Source organism: Peromyscus eremicus, chromosome 5 (assembly GCF_949786415.1).
Source record: "Peromyscus eremicus chromosome 5, PerEre_H2_v1, whole genome shotgun sequence".
Lineage (NCBI taxonomy): Eukaryota > Metazoa > Chordata > Mammalia > Rodentia > Cricetidae > Peromyscus > Peromyscus eremicus.
The window spans coordinates 45,807,514-45,833,286 of record NC_081420.1 but is presented as its reverse complement, the minus strand read 5'-3'; positions in this window follow the sequence as shown (position 1 = coordinate 45,833,286).

Here is a 25,773-nt window from a genome sequence, read left to right as displayed (position 1 = left end):
AGTATGAGCTTGAGGAATAAGAAACCAAGTGAACAGTGGCAGATCCCTTTTGGTTCATAAGCTGAGTAAGAGGCTTTTATGAGTTACTGGAGAGCTGGTGATGTGCTCAGTATGTTGGGAGAATTGATGGGCTTATGTTTAATGGTTGGAATGCCTGTGGTGATTTCATGATGGATTTTTGCCTGTGATTTCAGCACTCGTCGGGTCAAGGGATGCTTGCTGTTTTCCTACAGAACATGGTTTCTCTCTAACAGGGAAAGACGGGCACACAGAAACACAGAGGGAGAGCAAAGCCAGCCATGTGATATTTTCGGCCATAAGAATAGAAAGAAACCCACCGGTAAGAAGTTGGAGGCCAACATCAAATCTCTAGGGATTTCTACTTGGAACATGTAACTTTCAGGATCAATGTAGTTGTACTACAGAAGTCCTTGAAAACTCTAGAGAACAAAGGAAATGATATCAGAGGAAAAGGAAGCCTTGTTCATCTCTCAGGCCCAACTGCAAAGTCCCTCCTCATCAGGACCCATCAGTAAAGCCTTTTATAATCTATTTCCTGCTACTTGGGTCGCTCCTGCTCATTTGGCCTGAGAATAAAACAGTTGGCAGGTGTGGAAACAGTGAAGATGGAAGTGTCAGTGGGAGAAGAACACTTTATACCTTCACTACAGCCAAGGCTCTCAATATGAGGAGCAAGATCTTACATGGAATAGGTTTGGCATTTTGATTAAATAGTTGAATATTTTGACTTTAGAGTTAAGACTTTTTAAAGTTAATGCAGAGAGTGTAGTGTGTTCAGCATGCATGAGGTCCTGCATTTAATCTGTAGCTTTAATAAATTAATAATAAATAAAAATGTATTACTTAGAATTTATTGTCTATGACCTAGGATTAAGCAGAAACTTCAACTGAAGCTTTCATATGGGGATTATTGAGGGTAGCACTCTTAAATAATTACCAAAAAAGAGTGAGGTATAATAACAAGTTGAATTTCAATTACATAACAGCTGTTTTTTTCCAAATCTAAATAGCAGAAACATAATCAAATCCATGACAAAAATTAGGTTTACAACATGGAGAAGGTATCCAGGCAGAGACAGTGGAAAGGTATGAAACTTGGAAAGGGGGACTGGAGCCACCACAGGAGTCCCGTAGTACAGCCATATTGTGAGCTGAGGAGTTTGGGATTCCCTGAGTGAGCCAGGGACCAAAGTCAGGTGGTTTTCCTCCAAAAAGGAGCTAGGGCAACAACAGTGGTGTTCTCACCAGAGCTGCAAGTGTTTGCTGGTCTTGACTGTCTGCCTTTCTGATTTCCTTCTCCAATGCCAGGGTGGGGAAGACTGATGAAAATGTCTTTCCCAAACCTTAGACAAAGTGTTGTCTAAATTTCAATATACTGATGCAATTTCAACATTCATTTTAACAGTGGCTCAGGTCCACACAGGGAGATTAAAATACATGCACCCCTGGATTCCTTTCTCCCCTCCTTTGCACAGTAGTAGAAATGAAAGAAGTCTTCTCTCACTTCCTTCTGCACCCAACACTTGTTATCCCGCTCTGTGATACCTTCATCAGAGATCTTAATTCTTCTTTTTATATTCTCGAGCCCCAGTTTTTCCTTTTTGTCTTTGATTATGAAAAAAAGGAGTAAGAGCTTTATGGGGTGGAAAAATGGAATATATTCTCAGATATGGTTAACCCTTTAGAATGAAAAAAAAAAAAGCAGATGGGCTCTCTTTCTGACCATGAAAAGGGCCCTAATGTTTTATGCATCAAAATGCATGAAGATTGCAAATCCACCAATTTTGTATAATAAAACTGGTGTGTCACAGCAATAGAGCATCACAATTCGCACCCTTTTTTGAGAGGATGGCACAACAGAGCAAGCACAGGCTTCAGTACTTGGCACATCTTTGTGGGGAATTACAGTTCGAGCATCTGATGCATTTCTCACATTTATATGCTCAGCCTTGTCACTACAACACCAGTTTCTAAAGCACCTGCTCTGTGGGTGATGTTGGGATGACTCTGTAGACTCTTTGATCCAGGAGAAGAGTGCTTATTTCAAGGAACTCAGTGTCACAAAGGAAGGTACATTGTTATACAGGAATAGTGTGGTTAGCACAAATACAGAGGTATATGATCTTCCTATTCATTATGTGTAGAATGAATGTCCTGTCACCCCTCTGAAGTAGAAGCAGATGATAGCTGTGAGTTTTGTGGATGGAGGAGACAGGGTAAGTATTTTTTAATCTACAGGAAACTGGAATGGCATAGTGTATCTGAAGCATGTACAGCTTCTCATATGAGCTTAGCAAAGGATGGTATCAGGGACACGTGGGAAGTGAAGATGGAGAGGTAGACAATCAGGATCACGAGAGCATGGAAGACTGTGTAACCTTGCCAAAGAGTGTGTGTTTTATCCTACACATGATGAGAACCCATAACAAATTTCATGCCAGGGAATACAGGAATTATTTCAGAAACTGTTCTTTGAAGGAAAGTTTTGAAGGGACAGATTGAAGCTGAAAGAGAAAAGCCAGGACATGATTGCAATCATTCAACTGAAAGAAAATGAGTTTCAAGACTTGAGTGGGAATGGAGAGCTATCTTTGTTGGCTCTCCGAGAAGCAGTAACAGAGACCAGGATTTGAGTGTGATTTGTTTAGATGAGCACTGAAATAGGCTAGTAAGTCAGGCAAGTGGCAGGAGGATAAAATCAAGACCAGATGCAAGAATTATCAGATTACAAGGGACGAATAGAGACTGTATCCTGCCAGGACACTACAGATTGTGTTGATAGTTGTCCCATCAAATTAGGGGAGGTGGGCTCATTTCCTTCCCTGATCTCATCTATCATGGACTGGAAACCTTAAGGACATTAGCTCCCTAGCAGTCCAGGCTTGCCCTATTGAGAAGAGGCCTGTGCAGAAAACAGAAGCCCCCAGGATGAGATTGAGAGTTCAGAAATCCAGAAGTGTGATCAACTGAAGGATGATAAGTGTCCAGGACCTACAGGGTACCTACTTGTTGCCTATGAGGGGCAATAAATTAGGAGGCAGAATGAATAAGATGTTTATGGTAGGGAGAGAGAATTGGCTAGAAAATTTTCCAACTTTTTGAGTGTAGTGAACAGATAAACATTTGTAAATCTTGACTCCTGAGGGTCGAAAGGAGCTGATGACTTCAGATTGAAAACAAATGTGAATTTGGAAAGTTCCTTAGTCCTTCTGAATTTTTTATTTTAAAATTTGAGACCGTGATAAAGATTTGGTAAGAGGGTTAAAGCCACATTGGTTGTGCTATAGCTAAAAGTCTCTAGCATTAAATTGATGACCATTACATACCATTTACTGAGTGCCTGTTGTGTGAAAAGACTCTATGTGTTTAATTTTATCCACAGAAATCTACAAGAATAGGTATCACTACTGTTCTCACTTCACACACAAGGGGCCTACACACGACAACGAAGCAGTACAACACTGAAGTAGTTATGTGGTAACCTGCTGCATTTGGATGAACAAGGTTAAACAGAAATTTCTAAGATTACGTTGGTTTTTCTCCTTGACCATCTTGTTTATTGAGTATCTGCCATGTATCAGGCTTTCCTCAGTGTCAAACTTTTCACTCACTGTTGACATTTCCCCCCAAGAGTGAACTACTATAATTATCCTTTCTCAATATAATTTCTTTTGAAAATTCCAAGATAAGTATGAAACATATGTTAAGAAAACACATTTGAACCCATAGTGGTTTTGACAGAATACGAAATTCCAGCACGGGGAGCTGTGTGTTTAGTCCCACCTCTAACTGAGGAGCTATGGGGAATTGATAGCTTCTAAGAGAGGGAGAGTCAGCCTTGTTAAAGGTGTGGCCCCTGGTAGGCAGACCGTGTTCCAGTTGAAGGCCACAAATTGGACAGCACAAACTGATCTTGTTGAGTTTTAAAAAAGAGGGGGCACGGAAAGTTGGGTGAGTTCGGGCAGTGGATATGGGAAGAGCTGAGGGGGGAGTGAATATGATTAAAATGCAGTGTACAAAAATCTCAAAGAACTAATAAAAATGGAGGAAAAGTTAAAATGTCTTTCCAAGGTTTTCATACAAAATTAAAACAGAAATCTTGTTTAACCATTAATATATATACATTTTCAATGACTCTTTGTATCATGTTATCTCTCTGCCACTGCCTCCACTACAATGATTGGCTTCTGTGGCCTCATTAACTGTTTGTTGTTGTTGTTGTTGTTGTTGTTTTGTTTTGTTTTTAGCCATCTGTAACCTACTCACATACATACAAACACATATGTATATATGTATACACACACACACAAACATACATACATACATACATATATACATCATGGTGTGAGGTGTAATGCAGGATATAAGAGAATGTTAGTAGCAAAAACTAGAAAAAATCACCTATGTTTGCCAATGATCAGCTACTAAGGATGTGAGCTGATGTTCCTGGAAAAAAGCTACATCTATGCTAATAGACTGTAGAGGGATGAGTAAATGATTAAAACCTCTTGATTGTGGACAGCCAAAAGTTACAGATCCAAAGCTAAAGTTTTCTTGGAGTATCTGTAGTCCCTTTAACAGACTATTTGAATTATCAAACTAATAAATATGGAATGCCATCTATTTATGAGTGTCTTTATTTCCCCATCAAAATAAGTTTTATGTGGGTCTTTTTACCTATCAGGATAAATCTATCTATAAGTATTTTATCTTCTCAAATGCTGTTGTAGTTGAACTATTCTCTTCATTTCTTTTTAAAAATCTTTATTGTGTGTAGGAACACAACTTCTTTTTGACTCCCAGCCCATCCTATCAGTACTTGGCTGACCTTAAACACATTCCTAAATCTCTTGGAACCTCAGTCTCCTCATTAAACAAGATATGCTAAATGCTTTCTAAAATCTTTCCCTTTATGAAATTCTGTGATGCTGCATACATATTCCATCCCTTTAATTCTACATATAAGGAAATAAATTCAACTTTCTAGTCATAGCTCAGAAGCCAGAGGAATTTGAATAAGCATCTCTAAGTGGTGCTTGCACTCCATGCTCATTGAATCATTATTTATATCTTAGACACTGAAGCAAATTAAATGTTTAATGATGAATGAGTGAACAAAAATGTGGTAGATAAAAAATTGAAATATCATTTAAACTTAAAAAGGGGAAACCTTGTGTTTTTTGATCACTTGTTAAACCTGGAGGACTTACATTTTTTTGCAAATATTGTTAAGCTTAGTATATTTTATTCTTGAAACAAGAATGTTAGCTATTCAAATTATAAGTGTGAAGACTGTTGGATATATGCTTAAAATATCATAATTTTGAAAACTGCTGAGACTACCTGGAAATACTGATTCATTGTTCCTGACCCTCAAAGAGCAACATGCCAGGGCCTAAAAACAATGAGAAATGTATTTTTTCACAGTATGTTATAATTCTAAATTGGCTTAAATCCTCAGTAAAATATTGCTAATCAAAACTAACAATACACACAAAGAATCCTGCACTTCAGTGAGATTTATCCTGGGAATTCAGAAAAGGCTGGCTCAAAATTTAAAAATCAGTTAGTATGATCTATCATACTAGTACATTGAAGAAGTAATATCATATGATTTTATCAATAATTGTGTAAAAAGACTTGAACAAATTTAGCACACATTTATGGCATAAACTCTAGCTAACAGAGTATGCACCAATGCAAACTAGAAACTTTACCAGTAAGATGAGGAGAAAGGCAAGGGACCCCCATCCCGTCACTCTTCAACATCATTGCCAATCTTAGCTAATTTAATGAGACAAGAAAAAATGAATTTGGAAGGGAAGAAATAAAACTGTTTTACTTGTAGATGGTATTTTATATAAAAACTTGTGAAAAAGTCAGAAAACATAATCCTAGAACTAGAAAGTGTATAAGGTTGTGAGAGATAAGGCTAATCCATAAAAGTCAAGCATTTTTCCTAAATACTAGGATTGAGCAAGTCAAATGAAATGAAATGAAAAATACAATATTATTTACATTAGTAGTGAAATTCTTAGCTACAATGCTGACAAAATAAATACAATGTACTATATGAAGAAAAACTGTAATACAGTCTTAGCCAACTGTGAATCCTGAGACCTACAATAATACTGACTTGGCAAGATACCCACATTGGTGCAATCGAGGCATGGATTTTAGGGAAGCAGTCAACAATTTTCTGATTGAATTTCAGGCCTATTCTCCAGGACAAATTCATACTTGATGCAATTAACTGGGTGAAAAAAAAACCCAAAGCTAGCTAGGTCCTAGTATCAAACCTCTCTCTAAAGTCTTATCTTTATATCCATAAATTAGTGCATCCTTTATCAGAGAAGCTTCTTTTTGCAGTAGATTATAATTAATAGAGAGACTCACAACTGGCCTATGTGCAGAGAATAAGAGACAGTGAAGTGATCATTTCTAAATGGGACATTTATATCATAACCCCTTACCCCAAGGCTCAGGATCACTGTGGAAAAGAAGGCCAGATTACAAGAGCCAGAGGTAGTGGATATCTGGGGAAAAGTTATTTGCTGGACATGCCAGGACATTTCCATTGTGTAAACGAGCTCATAGCAGCTGTGATTGCATGCACAAAGATCTCTCTGAACAATGTCAAGTCCAGCAAACTCCTCCCCTGGATAGGGGAGGGGCTCATGAAGCCCTACCTGTAGTTGCGAAGCTATTGGCAATTGATGGCTGATGGGAAAGAGAGAATAAATTTTCTCCAGGAATGTGGCTCCTGAACACTTCAGTACATGATCTCACACTCATGTACAGACAGCACCAAGTGAGTACAGTGGGGAGGGAGCGAGTGAGAGAGGGAGGGAAAGAGAGAGTAGAGAGAGAGAGAGAGAGAGAGAGAGAGAGAGAGAGAGAGAGAGAGAGAGAGAGAGAGAGAGAACATGAATTTGGGAGCAAAAAGTATTTGGAGGATAGCAGAAGAACTGAAGGGGAGGGAATAGGGGTAGATTTAATCAAAATACATTATATGCATACACAAAATTCTTAATAAAAACAATATTGGTGAATAAAATCAGAAAAGCCAGTGGAATGTGAGCTATCACGTTTACGGGCAAGGAGACTTAGTACATTCAATACTTCATCAGTTCTTTATTATTTATTTGGTCTATGAATTCAGTACAATTGAAGTATAGCCATGTAAGAAACTGTGCTTAAAGCTTTGAAATCATACACATAAAATTGGTAAAAGTAGCAAATTTGGGGTTGTATATTTTATCACAATCAGAAAGTCTTTCATCCTCAGATAAGGAGGAAAGAAGAGAGAAATGCAAAGCAGACCCATGAGTGCACACACACAAATCATGTATGAGGTGACGGCTTTAAAACACTAGTCGGGTTTATTTGAAATTGGAAGAGCTCAGAGATGGCAATGTAAATCCTTATCGATTCTGAATCTGCAGAACTCCCAGAAGCAGCACTGTGCCCACTCTTTGTTTTATTTATTTTGTTTTTATATATTTATTTACTTGTGTGTGTGTGTGTGTGTGTGTGTGTGTGTGTGTGTGTGTGTGTGAGCATATGTGCATGCATGTGAGCATGTATTTAGAGCCAGAGGTCAGAGGATGACTTCCAAGAGTTGGTTTTCCCTTCTATTCTGTGCATCCTGGGGCTCAAACTCAAGTTGTCAGGCTTGCAGGAGGTGCCTTTACCTGCTGAGCCACCTGGCTAGCTTCTTTTCCTTTTTAATTGTTAGCATTTGTGTTTAAAAGAGTTCTGTCCTGAAAGATGGTAAAATGAACTAAACATCTATACGGAAAGAAAATAATACAAAGAATAATTGAGAAAATACTGAAAAAGGTATGAGCACAGATAAAAATTATATTGCAATTTTTTATTGTATATATTTTATTATAATGAAGGTAGTATGGTTCTCATAGATATAGCAGTTGTTGGAAGAATGGACTAGGAATGTGGGAGACAACAAGAGAAAATGTACTTGACACATAATTGAATTTGGTTAAAGTGTTTATATATAAAGAAATGGAAGAAAAACACAAATATGAACAGTGACTGCATGTAATCTGTGGACTACCCATGGATTTTATTTTCCTGCTCTCATGTCTGTGTTTTGCAAGTTTTTAGAGATGATCAATATGTATTTCACTGTCAAGACAAGATATATTCAAAACAGAGGGGCAAAGCAGAAAACAGCCCCCTGTGAGGCCGGCATGCTCTTCCAAGAAGCCGGTCCTGTTCCCTCCATCCCCCGCCTTGCTCCAGCTCCATCAAGCAGCTCCGCAGCCTTTCCTTTGTCCTCTTGCTCCTGCGTTCAGCTCACTGTGTGGGCAGAACTAGGATAAAATGCTGATGTTGAGGAAACAGTATGCGATACCATCGGGAAGAAATTAAGAAGCAGTTTTAAATGAAGATTGGAAGCTTTGTCAACAAGTTGGAGAGCATCCAGAGGACCAAGGGATGACTGAAGACCTGAGGATGGAGGCTGGCTGGAGAGGAGAGATGAAAAGACAATGTGTTTAACTTGGCCACGCTGTAAGAAGGGTCTGCAAAATAGCATTGGAGCTCAATCAAACCACCACCAGCTGCCAGGCAGATCCCCATCCGGAGTGACCCCAAGAGGTCAGAGCCGACTCTTAAAATGTCCAGTGCTTTTTAGTTCAACCTGAGGTTAAAGACCATATCTTCCAGAAAGCACAGACTGCTTTGCGTGTGTGCCAAGAGCTTGTCTTCAGCATGCCTTCAAGATGCAAACATTGTGTAGTGGAAGCGAGCCTCTGAAATTCCTGGTGACAGAAAACGCCGACACAGCCAGATACATTTTGCCAGGTTTGTTCAGTACAACTGTTCTGACCAAAAAAAGTTTTTTTTTTTTTTTTTTTTTTTTTTTTTTTTTTTTTCGTTCTTGTGGTTCACTTTTCATGCTTGTCTTATGTTTATTTGAGGGAACATTGAGGAAGAGTGATGACAGAAAATAAGAGAAAAAGATAAACTAAAAAAGTGAATCTGTGAGTTTGGGTGAGTTCTGCAAGTGAGAGCGGCCAGGGGAGGTGACCACAGAGATAGTGGCCTTGTCCACAGCTCCAAACAGTAATTGCATTGACATAAAAACCAGGGAAGAGGATGGTAGAAGATCTACACAGGTGAAGAAGGAGGAGAGGACTCACGTGTCCTGAGCTGGAATGCTACCTGGGACCTTGACACATTTGTACCTGCCAGACTGTCAACATGCACTGTAGGCCTGTGCAAGGCAGCTCTGCTGCAACTTTTGTAGTAAATTGCAGTAGAACCATATCACTTTCCACCTTCTCGTCCTTCCCTCCAGTCCCTCCCAGATACCTTCTCTCAAACCATGCCCCGCCCCGCCACTTTAAAGTGATAGCTTCTTTTTCTTTGCTATTGTTACACACATATACATGTTTGTATATGTGCGTGCATGCGCACACACACACATACACATCTAACCTGATGAGTCTGGTTTTGTTGTTTGTGTGTACATAGTTTCAGGACTGATGACTCTGCCAGAGGCCTATTCTCCTCTTAGCAGTCATTAGTTGCCTGTAGTTCTTTGTTTATGGGTGGGACCTGGCAAAATTTTCTCCCTTCCACTTTTACATGTCCGTTGATACTGCCATTGCCATGATCTGGCTGGCGTATGCAGCCATTTCTAGGAGACATTGTTTCACAGTAGACTTCCTGGTATTCTGGCTTTTACATTCTTTCCATCACCTCTTTCCTGAGCCATAAATGTAGGAGCTGTGTGTGATGCGGATATATACCTTGGGCATGGTCTCTCCATGATCTGTTGATTTATGCATTGTGTCCTTTTCTGTGATGGTCTCCATTTGATGTGGAGAAGTTTCTTTGATGGGGTAATTATGGTTATTTGTGGTAATTATGCTTATCTGGGGGTATAAGGATAAGTTTCAGAATGTAGTAAGAGATTATACTGGTCTAACAAAGTGACTGTAGTAGATTTTTAAGGTCCATGACTTCACTAGGTCCAGGAAGCTGGCTAGGTTTCCAGTACTGGGTATGATTTCCCTCCTGTTGAATGGACCTTAAGTCCAAGTCCAATTAGACAGCTGCTGGTTGCTACCAACATGTGAATGCCACTTTTTGCACGTTTATGCCTGTTTTGCCATACTGGTCATTGTCATGGTTCACAGGGATTGTGGCTGGGTGGAACTGTTAAGTTGCTTCCCTTCATTGTCAACTTGCATAGTATTTTCTTTTTTAAGAATTTTTTAATTTATTTTACATACCAACCACAGATCCCCCTCTCATCCCTCCCCTTCCTCCCCTACAGACACCCCTCTCCCACTCCCCATCCCTTCTTCCAAAAGGGTAAGGCCTCCTATGAGGAGTCAACAAAGCCTGGTACATTCATTTGATGCAGGACCAACCCCCGCCCCACACATCAAGGCTGAGCAAGACATCCCACTGTAGCATGAATCTTCAAAGTTTTTATTAATAAAATCAAACCTGAGGCCAGTTATTGGGGTGAATGCTGGAAGATCAGAGAAGCAGAACAAGCCACAACTACCTCACTTCGCCAGTTCCTCAGCTGGTCCTATTTTCTCAGACTGGAAGCCTCTGAGTCCTCATCCAGAATGAATCTCAGCTGAACTGCTGCTAGAAGCCTGAAAGCTTAACCAGCCAAATGCTTCTAGTTTCTGGTCTTCACGCCTTATATATCTTTCTGTTTTTGCCATCACTCCTTGGGATTAAAGGCTCACTTCTTGGGATTAAAGGCATGTGTCACCATGCCTGGCTGTTTCCAATGTGGCCTTGAACTCACAGAGATCCAGAGGGATTTCTACCTCTGGAATGCTAGGATTAAAGGTGTGTGTGCCACTATTTTCTAGCCTTTGTATCTAGTGGCTATTCTGTCTCTGACCCCAGATAAGTTTATTAGGGTGCACAATATTTTGGGGAACACAATATCACCACATCCCACCATAGGTAATGGACTCCAGAAAGCCAGCTCATGCACCAGGGATAGATCCTGATCACACTGCCAGGGGCCCCTCAAATAGACAAGCTACACAACTGTCTCCCTTACACAGAGAGCCTAGTCTGGTTCCATGCAGGTTCCACAGTTGTTAGTCTAAAGTTCATGAATTCCTATGAGCTTGGTTCAGTTAACTCTGTGGATTTCCCCATCATGAGGATGGAGGTTGAGAACATGAGGGAACAAGATGATCGAGCTCAGGGAGGGACACAGTGGGAGAGCAATCAAAGAGATATCTTCATAGAGAAAGACATTTTGGGGTTAGGGAGAAACCTGGTGCTAGGGAAATTCCCAGGAATCCACAAGGACAACCTCATATGAGACTACTAGCAATAGTGGAGAGGGTGCTTGAACTGGCTTACACAGTAATCAGATCAGTGAATACCCTAACTATCATCATAGAGCCTTCATCCAGTAACTGATGGAAGCAGATGCAGAGGTCCACAGCCAAGCACCAGGCCGAGCTTGAGGAATCCAGTCGAAGGGAGGAAGAGGGATTATATGAGCGAGGGAGGTCAAGAGCATAGTATTTTCTTAAACCATAGAATTAGACCAAAGGAGAGACATTTTCAGGTCAAATTCAGTTCCAATCATCTGAGTCCTGTGTCCTAAGTGTAGGGTGCCTTCAGCAACAGAGGGGCACTCTCAACTCCTGAAGACTAGTGAGGTCTACATCAATAATCTATATTGTTTTGAGAGCCAACCATTTTGAAAGGAAGTTTCTCATGCCCAGTACTGGAGTTTTTGTTTGTCTACCTTTTCTTGTGGGGAACATTGTCAGCTCAAGTGGCTTAACTTTTATATATAAAAAATTTTAGATAAATATAAAATGATAGGATTCCTTAAGATTTTATCAAATAATCTTGGTGTTATTTGTCCATGTCTTTCCTACTCCATCTGTATTGACCTCTTTCCCTTCATCCAGTTGGAATCTCCTCCCAAGTTACTCTATTTCCTACTTTATATTATATTACTTGGGTCTTGCTGTTCTCCTCCCAAGATTCCCTCACCTATGGTCCCTTTATATTTTCCTGGTTTCTGTGGTTACTCCATGTTGTATACTCATATCTGAAGACTTGGAGCTGTTTCTCTTTAACTACCTTTTTCCTATGGCTTTTTACTTTTCTTTATTATATATGTCTTTTTTTTTCCTTCTTACTCTGTGACTGGCTGCGTGGCTGTGTGGCTGGTCCCTGGCATCCTCCTTTCCTTCTCTCTTTCTCACTTCTTCCCCATCTCTAGATTTCTCCTCCTCTTTATTCTCTCTACCTGCCAGCCCCACCAATCCCTTCCTCCTGCCTGGCTATTTATTTGCCATTCAGCTCTTTATTAGACCATCAGATGTTTTAGACAGGTAAAGTAACACAACTTTACAGAGTTAAACAAATGCAACATAAAAGTATGCAATACATCTTTGCATCATTAGACAAATATTCCACAGCATAAACATATATAACACATCCTAAACTAAATTTCATAGCAGTCTCCTTCATTCTAAAACACTCAAGCCCTATCAATAATAAGAATACAACTTGGAGGCTTTATGAATTTGATTGGGAGATACTGTTTGACTCTGGAGTGATGAGGCATGCACCTAAGCTAGTCATTTTTTGCTAAACAAACATCACTAAGATAACATAAAATAAATATTCTCTTCTCATCTTTCCATGGTTTGATTGCAAAAATACAAAAATGTCTTTAAAAGGTTAAGCATTTCTAACCCAAATTGATTGATTTTTTCATTGTAATGGGGATGTTTAGGTCTGTCTGTCATGTTAAGATGGCAGAGATTAGAATACAAACAATGAGTCATGTAGAAACTCATAGATCTGTGATAACAACTCTAGTTGTGGTATACCTATTCTCTTTATTGGAGACGCCCATTCCTCAAGACCTATTGAATTATTTGCTTGCTCTTAGAGATGAATTATTTTAGATTTAAACTGTGATCCTTTTGAAATATGATGCATCTAGGCATATGTCTGCCTGAATATAGCACTTAAGAAGAAAGCCACAGATGAGTGAAGGCTGAGAGAAGATCAGATTTTTTTGAGGGGGGGGATTTAAAAATAATATTTATTTTCTGTTTTACACCAGAGCCATTAAGTATGAACTCAGTGTTAAAACTCAAGAACCTCTTTGTAGAATGCCTTGTATGTAGTGATTGCCGTTGTGAACAATGAAGCTGGAGGACCTTCGGTTTCCCGGTGTGTCTGACTATATCCTATGTGTAATTATCAATGTAATACAATCAGATAGCTAATTATATCTTTTTTGATTGCCTCTATTTTGGATTAGACCATTTACCTTCAGTGATTTGATCACTAACTCTATTGAATGGGATCACACAGTTGACTATATAACAGATACAATTTAGATGTTCACATTGCATTGATTCTACTGGCATTTTAATGTATCAACTTATTAGGGTAAGGTAACATGAAAGCCTGTTCCTTTTTCATTTAGACAGTATGTCAAACATGTAGAAAATAAGGTTTTACAGTTCTTTGGTGGGTATAAGATGATTAAATTGCTAGGCAGCTGTTTATTCCACAAAAATGTATCTTAAATTTTCCTTAATAATCTTATTTTACTATATAGATGTATGCTTTGTGATCAAAAGAATATAGAAGACAGGAAGAGAAAGAACGGAGAGAAGAGAGAAAACAGTGGGAATTCTAAGTAATGTTCCAGTCAGTGCTGACTCTGGCTTAGCACTCAGACTGTAGTCGGGAAGGTGATGGAAGACAGTCATCAACTCATTGTCGCCAACTCCAATGAGACATCTGACCTTTCAGTGTCTTTGTGAATGAACCAGCAGCAAAGGAGCAGTGGGAAAAAGCGACATGATCAAATCGACCATGAGGTCTCTTAGGTAAACACATGATGATATTGGCATTCAGTGTTCTTACGACTTTCTGTGGCTTCTTTAGACTGGGGGATTGTTCTCATTGCAACAGACAACCCTGTCATTTCATTCTGTGGTAATAAGGAAACGGCCTCTGGTGTAAAACATTGGCTCACTGTGTGACTAAGAAAAGGGCAGTTATTTCATCCTCTAACATCAGTTAGCTTCAGGTCTACTCAGAAAAGTATTCACGACAAAGACAGACAGTACAATCAGTATGGATTTTTTTTTTAAGCTAGTTTATATTTTCTTCATCTTAAGTAGGTAATATTAGATTTAATACTAAATCTAAAAGGTAGATAATTAGGTTAATTGTGTGTTTTATTATATTATATAGGATACTCAAAAATTCCTTTAAAATTATGCGCATATGTTGTGGATACAAGTGAGCCCAGTGCCCATGGAGACAAGAAGATGGCATCAGATCTCCTGGAACTGGAGATACAGGCGGGGCTGAGACATCTGACATGATTGCTGGGAATCAAACTGGGATCCTCTGCAGGAGCAGCATGCACTCTCAGCTATGGAGCCATTTCTCTACCCCTTTTCCTTGAAAAAACTTGAAAATTCACATATTTATACTGTATTCTTGTCACTATCCCCTCCCTTTCCTCCCTCCAACCTCTCTTGTGTTGTGGATCACAGGCTTCACAGCTAGACAGGACAATTGATTATTTCTCTCCACCTTGGCAGCTTGTATACCAACATCCAGTACTATGCAAGCAAGTCCTTGGAGGAGGCTTCTAGATCAGATACAGATCAACCCCTTCAAGTCCTGTGTCCGAAGTGCACGGTGTCTTCAAATTCTGGGAGGCAACCAAGGGCAGCTGCAGGGGCCTGTATAGTTTTGGGGTCTCTTGGACCGTCTTGACTGACAACTTCAAAGGAGGTTTTTCATGCTTGGTCCCTGCTCGTGGGGTATTATCACCCTAAGTGGCATAACTTCATTTAAATATATTTACATATATGTAATTTTAGGTAAACATAAAATAATATAATTCCTCTATGGCTTTTCCAAAAATCTTAAGTGTTTTTTTTTTTAATATCTGAATCCTTTCTTTCCATCTGTACTGCGTCCCTGCTCTTCACTTTTGACATCTCCCATTTTCTCTCTTTCCCCTTTGCATCATCTATATCCCACTATTAACTTCTCTAGAGGTTCCTCTACACAGACACTTTTTAGTTCCCTGGTTTTTTGTTGTTGCTTCAGGTTATCCTCACACCTAAAGATTGGAACTAGGAATCATAAATGAGAGAACATGTGGTATTTATCTTTCTAGGTATGGGTTACCTTACTCAGTATATTTTCTAGTTCCACCTATTTACCTGCAAATTTCATTATTTTATTTCTCTTTATACCTGAATAGGTTTCCTTTGTGTATATGCACAATATTTTCACTAAAAGTCTACCTTGATTGCAGGCTATCGTTTGAAGAATTTGCCATTCTCTCTTCTAGCTTCTGCTGTTTGCTAGGAATCGTTAGCTGTCCTTGGCTTGTAGCCACATCACTGTAATCTTTGCCACTGCCTTTTTTTTTTTCAGTTTCTGTTCAGTGTGTTTATGAAAAGAACAGTTGTAATTGGATTTAGGGCCCATATGGCTATTTAGGATGATCTCATTTCATAACTTTAAACCTTACTGTATCTGCAAGGTCCTTTTCTAAAATAAAATCACATTTACAAGTTCTGGGAAGGTATATATTTTTATGAGGTTATCATTCAACCCACTACCCTGGAAAATAGTTATTGTAGTTGGTGATAGAGTCCTTGGAAGTACATTTTAAAATGAGCTTTGGAAGTTGAACCAACTACCAGCCTGCAGACAATAAAGGACCTTTCACTAGGGGTGAATAGAGTACTATAGGCCACCCGGGGATGCAGGAGAGGGTGCTCAGAGGTTTAAGAAAAGCAGTGTCAGGGCTGTGGATCTAATTACTATTATATTGGGGAAAGACAAGGAAAAGCTGAGGGGGACAAGTCACCAATTTGAAGTGAAATATGAAATCCAAAGGGACTTCCCTGACAACCTATTGAAGGCTCACAGTTCTGCAGATGAAAGATGAAGAGACACTATGACCACAGCAACTATTATATAGGAAAACATTTAATTGGGGCTGGCTGATTATTTCAGAAGTTTGGTCTGTTATCACCATGGTGGGAAGCATGGTGGCATGCAGGCAGCCATGGTGCTGGAGTCATATCTGGATTGACAGGCAACATAAAGAGAGAGAGCCACTTGACCTGGCTTGGGCTTTTGAAAGCCCAAAGCCCACCCCTTGTGACACACTTCCTCCAACAAGGCCACATTTCCCAAAAGTGCAACTCCCTGTGAGCCTATAGGGGCCATTTTCATTCAAACCACTACAGTTTCCTTATATATGGCCCTCAATTTTTAGTTCCTGAATCTACTCTCCTTTAGGCTGTTGTTCTCAACACTCACAGAAACCTCCTTAAGCATATTTTGACTTCATTACATTTGGATCAAGATGCTTTTGCCATTGGATTGATAATATGCTTCCTGGTCACTCTATCATTTTTCTACATCACCTCTGTAATTGACTTTAGAAGCATTCCACTGGTTTCTGCAAGTGTAAATGAAGCACAACACAGACACTTCCACTTGTATATGATAGATAGGCAAGGCTAGCTGTCATAGAAACCAGCCTAGGTGGGAAAACATGACTGTGTAGAAGCCATCAAGGGTTGAAGTAACCTTAGTAATGTTCACTGAATGAGCATATTTCCAGACTTGGGGAAAGTTATAATCCAAGAATGACCCTTTGAATTATTGGAATACTAATACTGCTATTGAGAATATATTAGAATAGGAATTTCAGATTTCTGAAACCATAAACTATCTGAGAAGTAGCTTCTTTGATTGTGACACTGGAGTCTATTTGAGTAGGGATATAAATTGATCTGACTGAATCACTAGGCATGCTCAGAGTTGTCACATTGGATCAAGACATTCAGTGTTGGTGGTGTCAGGGTTTTTCTTCTGGGAAGATGGAAGCCTGATGCAAATCCACCAGTAGTGTTTGGTTGAAGCTCAAGGGGTCCATAACATTTTGTGTGAGAGAGAAGCTGTAGGTTTTTGTTCCTCTTTGTACAGGAACACTGTCCCTTGTGCCATGGGCAGACCCTGAATTTAGATTAGGGAAATTTGGGGTTGACTAAGCTAGGGCTCCTGTGCTTGGAAAATTCTCCACCTTTCTAAGGAAGGAAGTTCATGGTCTTTTATAGACTTGGAAAAATGGAACAAAAAAAGAGTGTTGTGTTTATAACTGCGTTAGGGAAAATTATAGGAATCAAAGGCAATTTCACAACTAATCAAAATATCTGTTAGGCCAAACATAGAGCATTGTCACAACAATGTGAATCCTATGGTCTTGCTATGGGTGAGCTCTAGGTGTGGCACCTTGTAACCCTCTATAATTTGTTCCCAAGCTAGCCTTGAAAGCCTAAACAAAAACCAATTATTTATCCAAAATACTAGTTGTTATCCAAGTACAAGCTCTTATTTAATTAAAAAAAATGTTAAATGGTGTTAATAAAATTCCACTCTGTGATAGCTGAAATAGAGGGAATGTTTTATGAACTTAGAGAACACAAATACATCTTTCAGAGAAGTTTTAGAAGTCTGAAAAATCAAAGGAATACCACAGTCACCAAACACTCTAGATGTGGCTTACTGAGGAGATGATTCACAGGCTTTCTCATGCTAGGTTGGAAGATTTTGTTCTTTGTGTACCCTAAGGGAAACCAAACCAGTAGAAAGGAATTGAGGTAGATGCAAGTAAGCCAGTCTAAGAGCTGTGAGGCCTGAAGGTCACCCCTCAAGGAAATCATCAAAGTGTAGCCACTGGTAATTTTCTCCTTCCTTACCTCTTCCTTTCCATCATTTCTTTCTTTTTTCCAGATGTGTGTGTGTGTGTGTGTGTGTGTGTCTCCTATAATCACTCAATCAATGTCTCTCTAACTCCCTGTCTTACTTCATATGACTATAAGGCTATATGAATACAAGTCTGATTTTATTATCTGCTGTAGTTGTGTTATATAAAGTCATAAACACTAAGCCAGTATTATGGGGAGAAAAACAGAATCAGGGCCTTTGAGCATCTGGTCACAACATTTTCAACAACTCATCAATGCATAATCTAGAATTCTATTTTAAATATTTCTGTTTGAAAACTACACCCCCACATATTATACATACATACATACATACATATATTCATATGTTTAACATTAACTCATGGTAAACTGCTGCCTACTTCATTCCCAAGTAAAGCTTATCTAATACATATACATAGATAATTTTTTTTTTCAGAAGACACATCCCACAGCCTTCTTGTGTTTAAGGATACCAGACAGCTTTTTAGCCACTATGTGTGGAGGACCTTTAAACACTGAAATCACCAAGAAAGGTCTAAACATGCAAAATGTGTGGCATAAGATGGGCAGTGAAAAGACAAGACAAGAACTAAAGCAGGAGAGCAGAACATCGATGTAGTCCCTCTCTGCAGGGACCACAGTTGTTAAGCTATTCATAGTTCCATCAGTCTGCACATCTGGAAATGGCCATGAAAGCACAGGAAGGATTTATTTTGGGTTTGCAAATGGTAAATTGAACATCGTGTTATAAATGCTAAGTACATAGCTCTACAGATATGGAATTTGCTAATGTGATTATATACAAGTATATATTACATAATTCCCATTCTGTTCTACTCTGTTCTTGTCTAATGTATTTGTACATATGTGTCAAAGAAGACATTAGGAAACTACATTTATATTTAGATGGATACAAATTGCTGGTGGTTGTACTTCTAGAAAAGGTGGGATTTTTACTAGTTGGGATGTACTTGTTTGTGCTCAACCCAAGCAATTTATGAATTTGAAATATGACCCAGTAGGTAAATTAACTCATGTGTATCTTTAGGTACCATGAAAGCCCAGGACAGGAGGGAGACAAATCCAGGTCCTGGGTGGGAGGCAGCTTTCATTGTGTCCCCTTCATCCACAAGAACAGGAAGCTGGAATCTAGCTTTTTTGTACTAAGAATCTTGATAGCTGAAATGTCTATGAGGAAATTCTACCCACAAGACTTGAGAAGCAGCAAGATTTGTCATAATTAATACATAAAGACTAAATTTGTGCTGAGTGTAGGAGCCCAAATTGTAGGGAGGAGAAGTCATAAGTGAGTGAAGTCCTGAGTGAATGTATGTTTTGACATGAGCAACGCCTGTCCAGGACTCCAAGACCAATGGGCCTGCTAGAAATCGACAAAGCTTACCCACATGGGCCAGGTTCAAAAGGAAAGGCAAAGCTTTCCTTGGGAGCTGGAGTATGAGCGTTTATTAAAATTGATCAGTGTATACAAAGACTAACAACTGTGGCTTTCTCCTCTCAGATATTTATAGACTGCGAGTGCTCCTACAGAGACTTCCTACTGAGACTAGCCAACTGCTTGTGTTGTGCTGCACATAGTAAACATACCAAGGTTTTGGTTATCGTAGTTAGAGAATCTCACATGATCCCAGCTTCACAGAGTGTGTGTCTGTCTGGAAGCCCTTTCTTGATTCCCTCGCTTCCCTTAGCTAGGATCCTGGAACCCAAGCTGTGCGTGACATGGCACCAAACCTGTTAGTTCTACCATGGGGATTTGTGGGAGAGATTCATAAGCAAGCTGATAAAATTCTCAAGGCTCATTGAATCAGTCTTTTTATGTGATAGTACCAGAGGCAATCATGGTTCTCACAGGAACTATAATCCTCATAAAACAAGAACTCTAATAAAATAAACTATGATAGAAAAAAAAACCATTAGGAAAACACAACAGAAGTGGCAAGTTTAAGAACTAGCATTCTAGAGTTTAATGCAAAAATTGAAAGAGAATAGAATATTTTTGAAATTAAAGATGCAAAAAGAAGGAACATAAGTTATAGTGTAAGAAGAGAGCATTACTAAAAAAGAAAAGTCTAACTGAAAAGAACCTTGAAATTCTAGAGCAGATAGTTATAATTTGTTTGAACGAAAAATTTGGTGGTTGGTTTAAATATCAAATTAGACACTTTTGAAGAGAGATTCAGTAACCTGGAAAATTGTTTTTTAAAAATTTAAAATGGCCGGGCGGTGGTGGCGCATGCCTTTAGTCCCAGCACTCGGGAGGCAGAGCCAGGCGGATCTCTGTGAGTTCGAGGCCAGCCTGGACTACCAAGTGAGATCCAGGAAAGGCGCAAAGCTACACAGAGAAACCCTGTCTCAAAAAACCAAAAAAAAAAAAAAATTTAAAATGTAGTACACAATGTATAGTGGGGGTTATGTTAAAACCAAGTTATTCAACACTAGGTCATAGTAACACAGAACAATGAAGCTAAATGAAGTTAAATATTCAGCTTATGATCTGGAAAGCCGTTATTAAATTGATAGTATTTAGGCTTTATTAAGTCAAATATTCTGGCTATTTTTTAAATTATAAACTTTGTATGTAAAGCAATGCCTTTACTTATGGAGTTTTCACACACACTGTTTTCTCCCTCCCCCCTTGCCTGCCCTTCCTTTGTCCCCCTTTTTCTCCAACTGTCTGCCCTCTCCTTTCCTGTCCTTAGCACTCTATTTCCATTTTTCCTTCTGTCTTCTTCTCCCCATCCTTCTCTTAATACTTTTATTTCTCTTCTCTGGTCTCACTTCTATTTTCACATTTACCCTCCCACACACATATTGCAAATATACAAAAATTAAATTCTGGGATCTGCATGTGGGAAAACCCATGAGACATTGTCTACTAAGTTTGGTATACTTTGCTTAAGATAATAATCTCCAGTTTCTTCTAATTCCCAGAAAATGGGACAATTTCATTTTTTATGTGGATGAATGAGATTCCTTCTCACCACAGTCAAAATGGTTAAAAACAAGAGAACAAATGACTGGTGTGGGAAACAGAAGAGTAATGTTGATGACTGTATAAATTGATGCATAGAAGTCACTATGGATGTCTTTCAAAAAACTAACTTTAAACTATTGTATGAATGTGAAAGGGAACCCGGAACCTTGGGAGGCTGAAGTGACTGAAGTGTCTTTGTTACTCTTGGGTATCTCTGAGACTCTCTTGAGTTTATGCTTCTGAAATGACTCCTGGTGGTCTCTAGAGTGATTTTAAAAAGAAACTCAGGGTAAAGCTAACTGTGCCAAAAACTCCAGATTAGAAAATTAGCTTTGAGATGCATAATATCAGACCAACCTTTGTGGAAACAAAGGAAGCCAGATACTGAATTAGACCACTACACAAGAAATACAACTCACTCTGTTATGTATGACTTTCCAACAAATCCTATGGACCACCAAGCTTGAGAGAGACTCTTACACTGGTATAACTGTACTTGTCACACTCTGGAAGACAGAGAAGCTGCATAATGGGGACACTCTCAGACTGCTCCAAACATATTGTCCCTGTTGATCTTTTTGTTTTTATTTTTTTTACTACACTCATTGGCTATTTATTTATTTGTGTTTTGTATATACATACATATGATACATATTTATGTAAAATATAAGTACAGTGGTACACATATATGCTAGATATATATTACATATTGTACTTAGCTTGTGTTTGGCTTTTTGTTTTTACTTTTTTGAGTTCTTTACAGATTCTAGGTTAATCTGTTGTCAGACACAGTCGGCGAATGTTTTCTCTCATTTTGCAGACTGCTTCTTCACTCTGCTGATAGTTTCTTTTGCTGTATAGAGGCTTTTAAGTTTCATGCAATCTCATTTGTAGTGCTTACAACTAATTCCTGAGCCCTGGGAGTCTCTTCCAGAAAGCCCTTGCCTATGCCTGTATCTTAAAACATTTCCCTTGACAGTCTTATGGTTTCAACTCTTACATGAAGGCTTTTGATCCATTTGCAGTTGATTTTGTACTGGATGAGAGAGGTAGATACTGTTTTATTCTTCTTTATGTCTTTATATCCAATATTCTCATCATGATTTGTTGAAGACTTTTTTAAGAATGTGTATTTTTTTTTTTTTTTTTTTTTTTTTTTTAGTTTTTTGAGACAGGGTTTCTCTGTGTAGCTTTGCGCCTCCCTGGAACTCACTTGGTAGCCCAGGCTGGCCTCGAACGCACATAGATCCGCCTGGCTATGCCTCCCTGCTGGGATTAAAGGCGTGCGCCACCACCGCCCGGCCGAATGTGTATTTTTGATGTTTTTGTCAAAAACGGGGTTGCTATTGCTGAGTGGTTTTTCAGCTCCGTTCCGTGGGTCCGTGTCTGCTTTTGTGCTGTCACCATGCTGTTTTTGTCACTATGGCTCTGCAGTACAATTTGAAATCAGATGTGTGGCACTTCCCGCATTGCCCTTTGTGCTGAAGACTGCTTTGGCTATTCAGAGCATTTTTGTGTTTTCATACGGGTTGTATAATTTCCTTTTCTAGTACTGTGACAATGTCATTTGGGGTTTTGATGAAGAGTGGCTTGAGTCCTGTGGATTGTTTAAGGTAGCACGGCCATGTTCACAGCAGTTCTGCTGATTCATTAACGTGGGCGAGGGGTGGGGGAGAATCTTCCCGAATTCTGGTATCTTCTTTCATTTCTTTTTTTTTTTTTTTTTTTTTCCAGAGCTGAGGACTGAACCCAGGGCCTTGCGCTTGCTAGGCAAGTGCTCTACCACTGAGCTAAATCCCCAACCTCTCATTTCTTTTTCTTTTTTTTTTCTGTGTTTTAAAAGTTTTTATTATAGCAGTCTTTCACCTCCTTGGTTAGTTTTCTTTGTTAGGTATTTCATTTTACTGAAGCTTTGTGAAAGATGAAGGGTTGACTTTCTGCTTCAAAAAAGATTGTCCTGAAGAATAAAGCAGCATGCTTTCTGTGGGAGAGGTATTAATGGAGATTTGCCAAATTTCCACATCATACTTTGTGAAATGATTAGATTTCCATAAAGAGAGATGACATTTCCTATTTTACTCTAACATGCCTGGGTAGTTTAAGGAACTAGAAATGGGACCCAGAAGAAAACATCCTCTTTCTCCTTATGATTAAGCTTACATCTGCTTATTTTTTTTCTTTTTACCCAACTATAAATAGCATCAATATCTTCCAGCTTTTAACTCAAACCCGAACAACAATATTGTCTTCTTCAGTAAATTGAAATGAGAAGATAAACTGCTTGTGTATAATCAGTATGAGCTCAATATCCAGCTGAGTTTGTGTCATTTAAAATAGGTTTTTAATATCAATGAGTCCAAAGCTGAAAGGTGATATAGGTGGTGTGAATTATTTGGCATGTTTCTTCAGTGTTCCTCACATAAATGGTAATAAAAAATAGTCAGCCAATCTTGATTTTCTGGGAAGATGCCATAATTCTAGAATGCTATTTTTAAGAGGGCTTCTTTTTTCATCTATCTTACATTTTTGGTGCCCCAAGTTGCAGGAAACACAAGTTGTACAAGCTGATTTGAACCAGTCAGTCTCCCAAGATTTCATTAGCTTTTGTTTGAGAATACTTTTCTATTAAGTCCCAATTCAGTTTCTTCCAACTTGCACAATACATATTCTTTGTTCTCATTTCAAAGTTTTGCCCATTTGTTACAGGAAATCCTTGGAAATGTCTTTTGTGAAGTAGCCAATGGCTCTCACATATTTGTCTAAATTGAGCCCTTTGTTATTCACGTGTACTTGTAGAGATGACTAATACTGGCAGATATTGACCAGAACACCGACTGTGGTCCATCAGAAATTCAGAGGCAGCCGCTTCCTTCATCCTCAGTCTCCCGGGTTTTGGAGGATATTGCTTACTGTTTATAATGTTTCCTTATTCTTGTAAACAGAAGCCTGGAGAAAAATCAATGCTTAGACTCTCCCTGCAAATAAACTTGCTTGCCATTCATTTTCTTAGGCTAGAGATTCCAAATACTACTACTCATCCTATAAGAGTGGCCTGAAAATGGGCAAGTAGACACAAATACACTCAGATTGAAGATCCTGTTTTGGGTTAGTGGGAGTAGGTGGGGTAGAGAATATCCTTATTCTATTGTTAGAGGTTAGGCATGGATTAAGACATCAGAATCCTGTTATAAAGCATGAATGTAATTTGAAATAACTAAGTGGGTTACCAATATCTAGTGCATCAAAAGCATTAGCACACATGGCTACTTGAAGCCAGTAAATTATTTCTACACCAAAAAGTAAGAAAAGCATACTATTAACAAACCAGAAAGCTAGACATTTACATTTACAGAGGGAGGTTTGGTGAAGTAAAAGTAGTAAAGTTTAATTTCAATTTATTTATAGGTTTCTCTTTCAAATATGATTTATGATTTACATAGTCTTATTAAATCAGAGAAGACATAGGAGGAGTGATCCTTTGTTGTTGTATTTTGTGAAGTTTTAGCAGAAAAACAAGAAATCTTTGTTTCTATCTTAGGTCTGGCTCATACACCTGGTTGGGATAAGTTTTATCTGTCCACAGACGGTGGATGGGCAGACTAGTCAATGCTTTCTTCACTCTTCTTACAAGTCATTAGAACTGGATTAGAGGAGCAGGAAAAATAAATTGAGAGCAGTAAATAAATGCCCTTAATGAATATTGTTTGGCTTACTGTTCTAGAAGAGAATGTGTTCAATTGACCAAGAGAAATGTTGGTAACACCGAATAGGATATATGATCTCATCATTTTCTTGGCAAGGTCTTCTCAAACTTTAACGTGCACACACATATCACCTGGAAAGAGAACTTGTTAAAATGTAGATGTAGTAGGTTTAGGTGGGACTCAGAATTCTGCATTTTAACACACTCACAGATGATGCTGTAATTTGAACATCATACCTTCAGTGGTTCCACAGTTTGACCTTAAATGTCCCTAAAGGCTCATGTGTTGAAGGTTTATTCTGTAGCACATGGCATTATTGAGAAACAAGGAAGTATTCAGAAGGTGGGGCCTTTAGGAAGGAAGTTATGTGATTGTGAAAATCACCTACAGGGACACTGGGACCTTGAACCCTTCATATACCATGAGGTGACAAGGTCACGTTAGTCACAGGCTCCCAATATGGTGAACTGAGTTACCAGAGGCCTCAAACCTAAGGGAACCAAGTGATTATGAAATGGGCCTTTTGAACACACCAATCCCAATAAAATATTCCTCCGTGTTATTTTCCTTTGTGGTCCTGGGGGAAAGAATCCAAGGCCATTTGTATGCTGGATGATGTTCTTCCTCCAAGTTACTCCCAAGCCTAAAACTTTCTGCCATGTAAGATTATTATCATGGTTATTTTGTCACAAAAGTAGAAAACTGATTAATCAAATATTCAGGAACAAAAATAATTTTAGGTTTTCTTTACCTTTCCTGGTATTGTTTATATGGATGTATATCCAGCCATGAGGACCTCAAAAAGTAAGATATGAAAATAAAAGCAGTTGTAGCTTACTATTTGATAGCTATTAGCCAATGTGGGAAAGACTTACAGGGAGGAAGCTGCAACCAGGAGAGTTCTAGGTACTAGTAACTTTTCTCATTGCTGTGACAAAGTACCTGGCAAGAAGCAACTTAAAGAAAGAAGGGTTTATTTTGCCTTCCATTTCATGGAACCAGCTGTCATGGCTGGTAAAGCATGGTGGTAGGAGCATGAGGCTACTTGTTAATCAGGAGCAGAAAAAGGACCAAAAAAGGGGTAGACTTTAAACCTTATGGCTCACATCCCAAGATCTCACACACTTCAGTTAGGCCTTACCTGGTTCCCCAATTTCCCCAAACAGTGTCTAAGCCCAAGAACAACCACATACACCTGTGGAGGATATTTTTACGTGTCAATTTTAACATTATGTTAGTG